This window comes from Lolium rigidum, chromosome 4 (assembly GCF_022539505.1).
Source record: "Lolium rigidum isolate FL_2022 chromosome 4, APGP_CSIRO_Lrig_0.1, whole genome shotgun sequence".
In the NCBI taxonomy this organism is placed as follows: Eukaryota; Viridiplantae; Streptophyta; class Magnoliopsida; order Poales; family Poaceae; genus Lolium; species Lolium rigidum.
This window is the reverse complement of record NC_061511.1, coordinates 88,893,272-88,906,346: the sequence shown is the minus strand read 5'-3', so window position 1 is coordinate 88,906,346 and position 13,075 is coordinate 88,893,272.

Sequence of the window (13,075 nt, the reverse complement as noted above, 5' to 3'; positions counted from 1 at the left end):
CCCCCTCCTGGGCCGCGCCGCCACCATGTGTGGGCCCCCTGTGGCCCCTCTCTCGACGGTTCTCGGGTGTTCCGGAAGCTCCCGGGGATTCTAAGATCTTCGGTGTTGATTTCGTCCGATTCCGAGAATATTTCCTTACTAGGATTTCTGAAACCAAAAACAGCAGAAAACAAGAATCGGCCCTTCGGCATCTCGTCAATAGGTTAGTTCCGGAAAACGCATAATAATGACATAAAGTATGCATAAAACATGTAGATATCATCAATAATGTGGCATGGAACATAAGAAATTATCGATACGTCGGAGACGTATCAGCATCCCCAAGCTTAGTTCCTGCTCGTCCCGAGCAGGTAAACGATAACAAAGATAATTTCTGGAGTGACATGCCATCATAACCTTGACCATACTATTGTAAACATATGTAATGAATGCAGCGATCAAAACAATGGTAATGACATGAGTAAACAAATGAATCATAAAGCAAAGACTTTTCATGAATAGTACTTCAAGACAAGCATCAATTAGTCTTGCATAAGAGTTAACTCATAAAGCAATAAATCAAAGTAAAGGTATTGAAGCAACACAAAGGAAGATTAAGTTTCAGCGGTTTCTTTCAACTTGTAACATGTATATCTCATGGATAATTGTCAACATAGAGTAATATAACAAGTGCAATATGCAAGTATGTAGGAATCAATGCACAGTTCACACAAGTGTTTGCTTCTTGAGGTGGAGAGAAATAGGTGAACTGACTCAACAATAAAAGTAAAAGAAGAGCCCTTCGCAGAGGGAAGCATTGATTGCTATATTTGTGCTAGAGCTTTGGTTTTGAAAACATAAAGAGAGCATAAAAGTAAAATTTTGAGAGGTGTTTGTTGTTGTCAACGAACGGTAGTGGGCACTCTAACCCCCTTGCCAGACAAACCTTCAAAGAGCGGCTCCCATGAATTATTTTTATTTTTGGGTGGCACTCCTTCCAACCTTTCTTTCACAAACCATGGCTAACCGAATCCTCGGGTGCCTGCCAACAATCTCATCCATGAAGGAGTGCCTTTTTATTTTAGTTTTATTATGATGACACTCCTCCCCACCTTTGCTTTCTCAAGCCATGGCTAACCGAATCCTTCGGTTGCCGTCCAACAATCACATACCATGGAGGAGTGTCTATTTAGGTTAATTAATTTGGGACTCGGGAATCCCATTGCCAGCTCTTTTTGCAAAATTATTGGATAAGCGGATGAAGCCACTAGTCCATTGGTGAAAGTTGCCCAACAAGAATGAAAGATAAACACCACATACTTCCTCATGATCTATAAAACATTGACACAAATCAGAGATGATAAATTTTGAATTATTTAAAGGTAGCACTCAAGCAATTTACTTTGGAATGGCGGAGAAATACCATGTAGTAGGTAGGTATGGTGGACACAAATGGCAGAGTGGTTGGCTCAAGGATTTTGGATGCATGAGAAGTATTCCCTCTCGATACAAGGCTTAGGCTAGCAAGGTTATTTGAAACAAACACAAGGATGAACCGGTGCAGCAAAACTCACATAAAAGACATATTGTAAACATTATAAGACTCTACACTCGTCTTCCTTGTTGTTCAAAACTCAATACTAGAAATTATCTAGACTTTAGAGAGACCAAATATGCAAACCAAATTTAAGCAAGCTCTATGTATTTCTTCATTAATAGGTGCAAAGTATATGATGCAAGAGCTTAAACATGAGCACAACAATTGCCAAGTATCAAATTATTCAAGACATTTTTATCAATTACCACATGCAACATTTCCCGTTTCCAACCATATAACAATTAACGAAGCAGTTCAACCTTCGCCATGAACATTATGAGCTAAGAACACATGTGTTCATATGAACCAGCGGAGCGTGTATCTCTCCCACACAAGCATGATGGATCATATTTTATTCAAACAAAAACAAAAACAAACAGACGCTCCAAGTAAAGTACATAAGATGTGACCGAATAAAAATATAGTTTCAAGAGAAGTGACCTGATAAGTTGTCGATGAAGAAGGGATGCCTTGGGCATCCCCAAGCTTAGATGCTTGAGTCTTCTTGAAATATGCAAGGATGAACCACGGGGGCATCCCCAAGCTTAGACTTTTCACTCTTCTTGATCATAGTATATCATCCTCCTCTCTTGACCCTTGAAAACTTCCTCCACACCAAACTCGAAACAAACTCATTAGAGGGTTAGTGCATAATCAAAATTCACATGTTCAGAGGTGACACAATCATTCTTAACACTTCTGGACATTTCCCAAAGCTACTGGAAGTCAATGGAACAAAGAAATCCATCCAACATAGCAAAAGAAGCAATGCGAAATAAAAGGCAGAATCTGTCAAAACAGAACAGTCCGTAAAGACGAATTTTATTGAGGCACCAGACTTGCTCAAATGAAAATGCTCAAATTGAATGAAAGTTGCGTACATATCTGAGGATCACTCACGTAAATTGGCATAATTTTCTGAGTTACCTATAGAGAATTAGGCCCAGATTCGTGACAGCAAGAAATCTGTTTCTGCGCAGTAATCCAAATCTAGTATTGACTTTACTATCAAAGACTTTACTTGGCACAACAAATGCAATAAAATAAGATAATGAGAGGTTGATACAGTAGTAACAACTTCCAAGACTCAAAATAAAAAACAAAATTACTGTAGTAAAATAAACACATGGGTTATCTCCCAAGAAGTTCTTTCTTTATAGCCATTAAGATGGGCTCAGCAGTTTTAATGACGCACTCGCAAGAAATAAGAGTTGAAGCAAAAGAGAGCATCAAGAGGCAAATTCAAAACACATTTAAGCCTAACATGCTTCCTATGAAAAGGAATCTTGTAAATAAACAAGTTCATGAGGAGCAAAGTAACAAGCATAGGAAGATAGAACAAGTGTAGCTTCAAAAATTTCAGCACATAGAGAGGCATTTTAGTAACATGAAAATTTCTACAACCATATTTTCCTCTCTCATAATAACTTTCAGTAGCATCATGAGCAAACTCAACAATATAACTATCACATAAAGCATTCTTATCATGAGTCTCATGCATAAAATTATTACTCTCCACATAAGCATAATCAATTTTATTAGTTGTAGTGGGAGCAAATTCAACAAAGTAGCTATCATTATTATTCTCATCATCAAATATAGGAGGCATATTGTAATCATAATCAAATTTATCCTCCATAACAGAGCGGTACTAAAAGACTACTATCATTATAATCATCATAAATAGGAGGCAAAGTGTCATCAAAGTAAATTTTCTCCTCAATGCTTGGGGGACTAAAAAGATCATGCTCATCAGAACCAGCTTCCCCAAGCTTAGAACTTTCTATATCATTAGAAACAATGGTATTCAAAGTGTTCATACTAATATGTTCCATGGGTTTTTTAATTTTCGCATCAAACCATCCATGTATTAAATCAGGAAATAGAATAAGAAGCTCGTTGTTGTCCATTATGCCTAACTAGTGTAAACAAGAAACAAAAAGATGCAATTGCAGGATCTAAAGGAAATAGCTTCGAGCACACACACAACGGCGCCAGAGAAGTACTTTACCTGGGACCGGAGTATGAGAGCCTTTTACCTTTCCTCCCCGGCAACGGCGCCAGAAAAGTGGCTAGTTGCCGGGGTTGCCGGTGTGTGTGTGCCGTTTACCTTTCCTCCCCGGCAACGGCGCCGGAAAAGTGCTTGATGTCTACGGGAGCTTCTATTCTTGTAGACGGTGTTGGGCCTCCAAGAGCGAGAGGTTTGTAGAACAGCGAGCAAGTTTCCCTTAAGTGGATCACCCAAGGTTTATCGATCTCGGGGAGGAAGAGGTCAAAGATATCCCTCTCAAGCAACCCCGCAACCACAAAGCAAGAAGTCTCTTGTGTCCCCAACACACCTAATAGGTGCACTAGTTCGGCGAAGAGATAGTGAAATACGAGTGGTATGAATAAATGCGAGCAGTAGCAACGGCACCGAGAAAAGTGCTTTGCCCAGGATCGGCGTGTGGTTGATGGTGGTAATATTGCGGACGAGTAGAGATGCGAGTAAAACAAGAAACAAGCAGCGATAGCGATATTTAGGAACAAGGCCTAGGGATCATACTTTAACTAGTGGACACTCTCAACTTTGATCACATAACAGAATAAATAAATAGATGCTAGACTCTACACCCTCTTGTTGGATGATGAACACCACTAACTATGTAGGATTACACGAACCCTCAATGCCGGAGTTAACAAGCTCCACAATATTCAATGTTCATATTTAAATAACCTTAGAGTGCATAACGGATCAACATAACCAAACCAAGTACTAACATAGCATGCACACTCGTCACCTTCACGCTACGAAAGGAGGCATAGATCACATCAATACCATCATAGCAATAGTTAACTTCATAATCTACAAGAGATCACAATCATAGCCTACACCAAGTACTACACGATGCACACACTCGTCACCATTACACCGTGCAGGGAGGAATAAACTACTTTAATAACATCACTAGAGTAGCACACAGATATATTGTGATACAAAACACATTGCAATCATAAAGAGATATAAATAAGCACTTCACTATGCCATTCATAACGGTGAATAAGTATTCTGTGAAATATAGCCTAAGAGACCCACACGATGCACACACTTGTCACCTTTACACACGTGGGACAAGGAGTCTCCGGAGATCACATAAGTAAAACCCACTTGACTAGCATAATGACATCTAGATTACAAGCATCATCATATGAATCTCAATCATGTAAGGCAGCTCATGAGATTATTGTATTGAAGTACATAGGAGAGAGATGAACCACATAGCTACCGGTACAGCCCCGAGCCTCGATGGAGAACTACTCCCTCCTCATGCGAGACAGCAGCGTTGATGGAGATGGCGGTGGTGTCGATGGAGGAGCCTTCCGGGGAAACTTCCCCGTCCCGGCGGCGTGCCGGAACGGAGACTCTGTCCCCCGGATCTTGGCTTCGCGATGGCGGCGGCTCCGGAAGGTTTTCTCTGGTTTCGTCGAATGTGTCGGGGTTTTCGCGACGGAGGCTTTAAATAGGCGGAAGGGCAAGGTCGAGAGGGTGCGGGGCCACCGGACACTAGGGCGGCGCGCCCCCTCCGGGCCGCGCCGCCACCATGTGTGGGCCCCTTGTGGCCCCTCTCTGACGGTTCTCGGGTGTCTGGAAGCTCCCGGGGATTCTAAGATCTTCAGTGTTGATTTCGTCCGATTCCGAGAATATTTCCTTACTAGGATTTCTGAAACCAAAAACAGCAGAAAACAAGCAACTGGCCCTTCGGCATCTCGTCAATAGGTTAGTTCCGGAAAACGCATAATAATGACATAAAGTATGCATAAAACATGTAGATATCATCAATAATGTGGCATGGAACATAAGAAATTATCGATACGTCGGAGACGTATCAGCGACATAATGAAATTTAGATAATTTAATAATGAACATGGTTCTCAAGCTTGGTAAAGAATTGTCCCACTCATGGACTGACTACTTGGATGATCATCCAAAAAAAATATGCAGGACTAAATTTTTCTTCAAGAAATCTCCTGGATTCAGCTGCTGGAGGTACCTTTATGTCCATTACTTTGGGGTCTGCAACTAAATTACTTGATGATATGATCATAAGATTGATGCTATATATTATGTCTATGCTTGTTAATGGTAAAGCACATGTTGATCCAAATAATATTCCGTTAGCTTCTTTGGTTGCTCAAGAAGAGCATGTTGATGTGAACTTCATTAAAAACAATAATTTCAACAATAATGCTTACAGGAATAATTTTGGTAGCAACAATTATAGGTCATATCCTTCTAATAATGGTAATGCTTATGGCAATTCTTATGGTAATTCCTACAGCAATAATAGAAGTTCATCCTCTGATCTTGAAGTCATACTTAAGGATTTTATTAATAAACAACCCGCTTTTAATAAAAATGTTGAGGAAAAGCTTGGCAAAATTGATGATCTTGCTTCTAAAGTTGATAGCCATGCTCATGATGTTGAATTTCTTAAATTTAAAGTGTTGCTCCATGATGTTAAATAAAGTAAAACTTTGAATGTGATTCAAGTTAGAATTGATGAAAATGTTAGGATGTTGCCGGAATTGCATGCTAGGGGGGGAAGAGAAGATGAAATTGCTAGAAATAATAATTTGACTAAAATTTGTACCACCACCACCACCAGTAGTAATGAAGTCTCAAATGCTAGCCACCCTCCTACTATTAATGGTAATATAATTGGTGTAGGAAAAGTCCCCGCTCCTTCTACAGAATTTCCTAGAACCACTTAAACTGCTCCTGATAAGTGTGCTGAAATTTTTCGGAGTATGGGAGACAATAGTCCTTTCACCTTTGATAAAAATGACTTTGATTTTAATGATTGCAATATCTCTGAAGTAATTAAGTTCTTACAAAAGCTTGCTAGAAGTCCTAATGCTAGTGCTATAAATATGGCTTTCACGAAGCATATTACAAATGCTCCAATGCAAATTAGGGAGGAGAAATTAAAACATGAAGCTTCTATTCCTAAAAAGTTAGAAGATTGTTGGGAGCCCATCATTAAGATGAAAGTAGATGGCTTTTATTTCAATGCTTTATATGATCTTGGTGAAAATATTTCATGTCATGCCTAGAAAAATCTATGATATGTTTGATTTGCCACCATTGGAACAATGTTATTTGGATATTCATCTTGTTGATATTGCTGCAAATAAACCTTTGGGGAGATTTAATAATGTTCTTATTATGGTTAACAATAACCTTGTCAACGTTGATTTTGTTGTTTTGGATATTGAATGCAATGTTTATTGTCCAATTATATCGGGAAGACCGTTTCTTAAAACTGTTGGTGCTGTTATTGATATAAGAGATGGGATTATTAAATATCAATTCCCACTCAAGAAAGGTATTGAACACTTACCTCGGAAAAGAAAGAGTCATCTTATGACTCTATTATTAGAACAAATTATGATTTTGATGCTTCTTCACTCGATAATGGCGTTAAAGAAAAGCACTCTTGGGAGATAACCCATATTTTATTTATGTAATTTTTCTTCTGTTGAGTCTTGGAAGTTATTACCTTTGTAATAACCTCTCCTTATCATTTTTATTTCGTTTTTGTGCCAAGAATAGCCTCTAATAGGAAGAAAGTAAGATTTGGGGAAGTTGCTGTCCTGAAAACAGATTATGTGTTGTCACCATAAATATTCGTATAAATAGCTAGAGCGGAATTTTGAACTGCCAATTTTTGTGCATATGCCCCAGGTTATTATCTAACTTTTGTTAGTTTAACACGTTTCTATATGAGCAACAGAAGATTTTCGAAAAAAAAACGATCTTTACCTGATGTTCTGTTTGACAGATTTCTGCCACTATTTGCATTTGCCTCTTAATCTCTTTCTTTTTGAGTTCTTTTTGATCAAAGAGCTTTTTGAAGATTTGCTATAGTAGATAATGCTTTAGTAGATGTTTGATATATGTTAGTACTGAACCCAAGTCGATTTGATTATTTCGATTGAACTAATGTTGTTGTGTGAAGTTTTGTATGGAGGAAGTTTTTAAGTGTAGGGAGAGAAGAATGATGTAATGAGATGAAGAATGGACAAAATCTCAAGCTTTGGGATGCCTCTGCACCCCAAGAAATGTCCAAGAGGTACAAGCGTCAAATCTTGGGGATGTCCAAGGCATCCTCTCTTCATCAACAAAGCAACATGTCATCTTTTTATGCACTATATTTTTATTGCTTCATACGCTATGTGTTGTTCTTGGAGCGTATTTATTTTTGTTTCTTGCTTTTTTTCTGTAGCATATGGTTGGATCCTAGCATATTTATTTTGGAGAGAGACACACTCCATTTTAATTGCATAGAACACTCTAGTTTTCGCTCTTATTGTTCTACGAGTGTTCTTGTTTTCTAGTACTGCGTTTAGCTCTTGGTTTTCGATTCTAATTTTGTTCAGAGATCATTATATTCTTTATTTATGTATGATTAGCTCTCTGGTCCATATTGTTTTTCATCTTTGAGAGCTATTTCAAATAAGTTGATTGGTGTTGGAGACGAGTAAAATATTTTATGTCTATAGTGATGCAAAAGGAAGCTTGTCTAGACCGTGGAATAGACTTTGGCATGTCATGTTGGATGTTATTCTTGTCATATGATTAGTATTTCTTGTTGTGGCATGACTTGTCTCAAATATTTGAGAGTACATCATGTGCTATTGAAAGAATCATGTGTTGTTTACATCATAAACGCATAATATTATGGTATTCTCCTTTGATGCTTTATTGGGTTGACTTGGCGCATGCTATACCATGTTATGACTATAACCAGTCAACTAAAGCCTCTATGATCATTTAATTTTTGACTTGTAATATCACTTTATGCTTTGATTGATAATATTTTGTCGCTATGCATGATTATGGCCATTATTGCTCTCTTAGTTGGTTGCTCCCAGTTTTTTGCTAGCCTCCGCCTATACTGCGTATGAGCTCTACTCATGCATCCAACCACCAATAATCAAAGTTTGCCAATTGTGTCCACCATATCTACCTAGTACCGTTATTTATATTCCAAGTATATTCATTATATTTTTATTTATCTCCCAAAATAATTTTTGGCATGAGAAAATTAGTTAGTAAAGCTCTCACGAACTTGATGGCACATTTACTTTCTTGCTCTTAATAAACCTTATCCTTGTGACTATCTTATGAAGTTTATATGTTTGCAAATTGCGAGTTGGGAGTTAGCACAACCATGCTTTCATGGGGAACGCTTTCAACATTGCATGTATTCATATTTAGTTGATGTCATGTTCTTTTGTTTATGGATGCCTAGCGGTGCGAAATAAAATGGAAACTTGTAAGTCCATGGAGTTTGTATATGTGTTAGAGAAACGCCTGGGCCGCTAATCTAAGCCATGCATCATTCATGGTGGAAATTTACAGCGAACCATAGTGAGCATTCTACGAAGCATTTTCAATAAAAAGCTATATCCATAGTAAATAAAAAATTCCTGAGATGCTCATTGTCTGTTTGTCTTGTCATTTTGGTATGGGAATGCTCCTATATCATGGGGCAGGAGGTACCCCATTGGCGGTTCTCGATGATACATGTATACTTACAATGACAATAACTTATTTGGGACCTAAGTTGAGTAGCATGAGGTTTAGGTACTCGTATTCAAGGGGCATGAGATTTTCAACTTGTGATTTGTCAAGCATATAGCTCATATTTTCCATCACATTAACTTTAACCATTCAAGATGCTTACGATAGGGGCAATGAGAGCTCAAAGCTAATGAGTACCATACTTTTTGGAATGTTTATAAAACTTGTTAATCTTGCATACTCTGCAAAGAAATACTTTTATGTTGAGTCTTCATCTTCTTATTTATGCACCAATTAAGAGAGCATACTTGTTATTCTTAGTGCAATGTGCATAGTCCCAAAATTATTATTGATTGATTCATGATTATGACTATTGCTTGTTCTTAAATTACTTGTATCTAGTCACCCTTTGAACTTTAAAGGTGTCCTAGCATTTATGTTTTGCTACTTCATAAAGGACATGCTGAGTACCACTTTGCTATGTTTTCTCTATGCTCATAAACAAATAGTTACTTTCAATGCACAATTATTCATGATCCTTTATTTGAGTTACTCTTCATGTTATAACATAGTTGCTAAGTTCTATTGTTAGAGTTATATCTATCAAGCCTATGTTTAGAGTACTTTGATCCCAACTTACAATGCTTTACAATAACTTGATCAAAATTGTGTTAGCTTCATGTCACCTCAAAAATTATTTTGTTATCACTTACCTACTCGAGTACGGGCAGGAGTTAAGCTTGGGGATGCTGATACATCTGAAAAGTATCTATAATTTTTGATGCTCCATGCTTGTTTTACACCAATTCATATATGTTTTGCTCATGCTTCATTGCACTTTTATACATTTTCCGGCACTAACCTATTAACAAGATGCCACAGTGCCAGTTCCCTGTTTTCTGTTGTTTTATATTTCATAAAAGTTGTATAGGAAATATTCTTGGAATTGGACAAAACAAAAACCGAAGTCAATATTTTTCCGTAACAAAGACAGAGTCCAGAGGGGGGTTGAAGAAAGGCAGCATGGCGGCCAGACCACACCTAGGCGCGGCCTGGCCCTGGCCCGCGCCTAGGGGTGGTGTGCCCCCCCTGGCCTCCACCGACCTCGCCCTTCCGCTTATTTATTCACGATCTCGGGAAAACCCTGAACACCCGAGCCCCCATCCACGAAAAGTTCTATCGTGGCCGCCATTGCAGACCCTAGCTTGGGAGGGTTCTAAAGCTCTTCCGGGCACCGTGTCGGAGGGGGAAATCATCACCGGAGGCATCTGCATCGCCATGCTCGCCTCCGAAGTGATGCGTGAGTAGTTCATCTGTGGACTCTGGGTCCATTGCAGTAGCTACATGGTTGTCTTCTCCAATTTGTGCCTCATGTTTGGATCTTGTGAGTTGCCCTACATGATCAAGATCTTCCTTATGTTATGCTACATGTTGTGTTTGCTGAGATCCGATGAATATTGAATACTATGTTGAGATCGATAATATATTCTTGTCATATGTTATTTGTGATCTTGCATGCTCTCCGTTGCTAGTAGATACTCTGGCCAAGTAGATGCTTGTGACTCCAAGAGAGAATATTTATGTTAGATAGTAGGTTCATGCCTCTAGTTTTCTGGAAGAGTGACAATTATTTCTAAGATTGTAGATGTGCTATTGCTACTAGGAAGAAAACAACAATGTTTTACCAAAGGGTAATTCTATTGTTTAATTTACACATATTGCTTAATGCGATAATCTGTTGCTTGTAACTTAATACTGGAAGGGGTTCGGACGATAACCAGAAGGTGGATTATTAGTCACAGACGCAGTTGGATTACGGTCTATGTATTATGTTGTAATGCCCAAACGAATCTCATAGTAATCATCTTGTCATACATGGTCGGTATTCTATCAATTGCCCAGCTGTAATTTGTTCACCCAGCATGTTATTTATCTTTATGGAGAGACATCTCTAGTGAACTGTGGATCCCGGTCCTTTTCTTTACACTGATAAATTCATCCACTGGAATCCTGTTCTGTTTACTTACTATAAGCTCTGTTCTCTTTAATTATTGCAAACATCTCCTTCCACTCGATACGTCTAATCCTTTGTGTTCAGTAAAACCGGTGAGATTGACAACCTCACTGTAAGTTAGGACAAAATATTTTGGTTGTGTTGTGTGCAGGTTCCACGTTGTTGCTGACGTCGGTAGTGCGTCTTGCCAATAGTCAGCCAGCAACACCTTCAGAAGTCACACCTTTCTCCTACTGGTCGATTAAACCTTGGTTTCTTACTGAGAAAAAACTTGATGTTGTGCTCATCATACCTTCCTCTTGGGGTTCCCCAACGGTGTGTAATCTGCGCTCATCATGCCCTTTCAGCACCCCACACAAAGGGGCAAACACGGGGGTTGCTAGGGATTGTATTGGTCTCAAAAAATAGCCCACTACTTATTGGACGCGCTGGACCCCCAAATCACTATTGGGACCGTTATGGGGCGCGTCAATGGAGATGATCTTAGTAGTAAAGATTTGTGGTATTTGAAGCTAGGCGGTTTGGTAATTCAATGTCAGGATTTGGGACTTGGAAGGAGCGGTGAGAAAAAAGAATTTTGGACCGGCTAAGTAATTTAGTTTGCACCGAAACTATAAAATTGAAAAATAGAAATTTCGAAAATCGATCTAAGATCTAAACCATGGAACCAATCTGACCTTTTAGTAGAGACCAGATGTCTCTCCACCGAGGAGAATAATCTCCCCTGGCGGCGCGATGTGGAAGTGGTGGGAGCAACGGTGGACCTTGACCATAACTGTAGGGGGCAAGAGACATTAGCCACAAGCTGAGGGGTCCAACTTAAAATATTTTATGTTTTGTGGTAAAAATGGTAAATTCGAAGTAGTATTATGCAAATTTTCATTGAGTTGGGGGGCCATAGCCCTTTTGACCTCCACTAAGGTCCGCATATGGGTGACAGGGACTTCAGTTCCTCTAGATAACTATTGACAAAACCATGAGTGAATAAGGGATTTGGTATATGTCTTCATGAATAACCTTTCGATTCACAGTGTGATAGTTAGTTATGTAAATTGAGCATGAGGATTCGCACATGGTTCGCCATGTCAGAGAACATATGCTCAACCATCTCCTCATTAGATAGGGTCCATACGCTTGCTGCCATGTTGCACCTAGAAGAGAATATCTCCATGAGTTAGTAGCTCCACAAAGCGACCAAGAATTTGATCTTGACATGGTTAGGGATAGATTGTAGTGTAAGCCTCCGAATAAATACCTTGATTTTAGATGGAACGACCGTTTTCTAAAGTATACATCAACCTTTGGTTTCAGCTTGAGAATTGGATGATCCTGCATTCCATTCAAAATAGTTCTCTTGATTGATCTTTGTTGCCACCAACATTCTATAAGCTGACCTCACAAATAAAATATCCTTGCGATCGTAATTCCATGCCTAGAAATTGACTATCTACGGGTACACAAAGGGATACTCATGATAGCCCGTGCATCGGTAGGAAAACAACTCGCGGATCAGGTCTTCCTTCCATGTAGCTATGATCTCGTCATTCAACTCGCAAATCATTTTTTTAGACTCATCAATCTCAAGACCCACCGGATCAGTTTTTTTAGACTCATCTCAGGTAGGGTATGCATGTATAGGGATAAATATATGTATATACTACTAGTATGTACGAGCAGTGCATTGTACCGAGTTTCAAAAAAAGATAATGTCATGTCGTGCACAGGTCGGGGTCAGCTCCGACCCGGCTCCCGAGTGCGCATTCCAGGGGCGACCCCAGTCTCCTCGATTCCCGCAGCCTCGCCGCTCCTCCACAACCACAAAGCCCCACTCTTTCTTTCTGGCGCCAAATCCCCATCTCACACGCGCGCTCGCCGCTCGCCTCTCCCGCTAAAACCCCCAACTTTTCCCGCCGCCCGC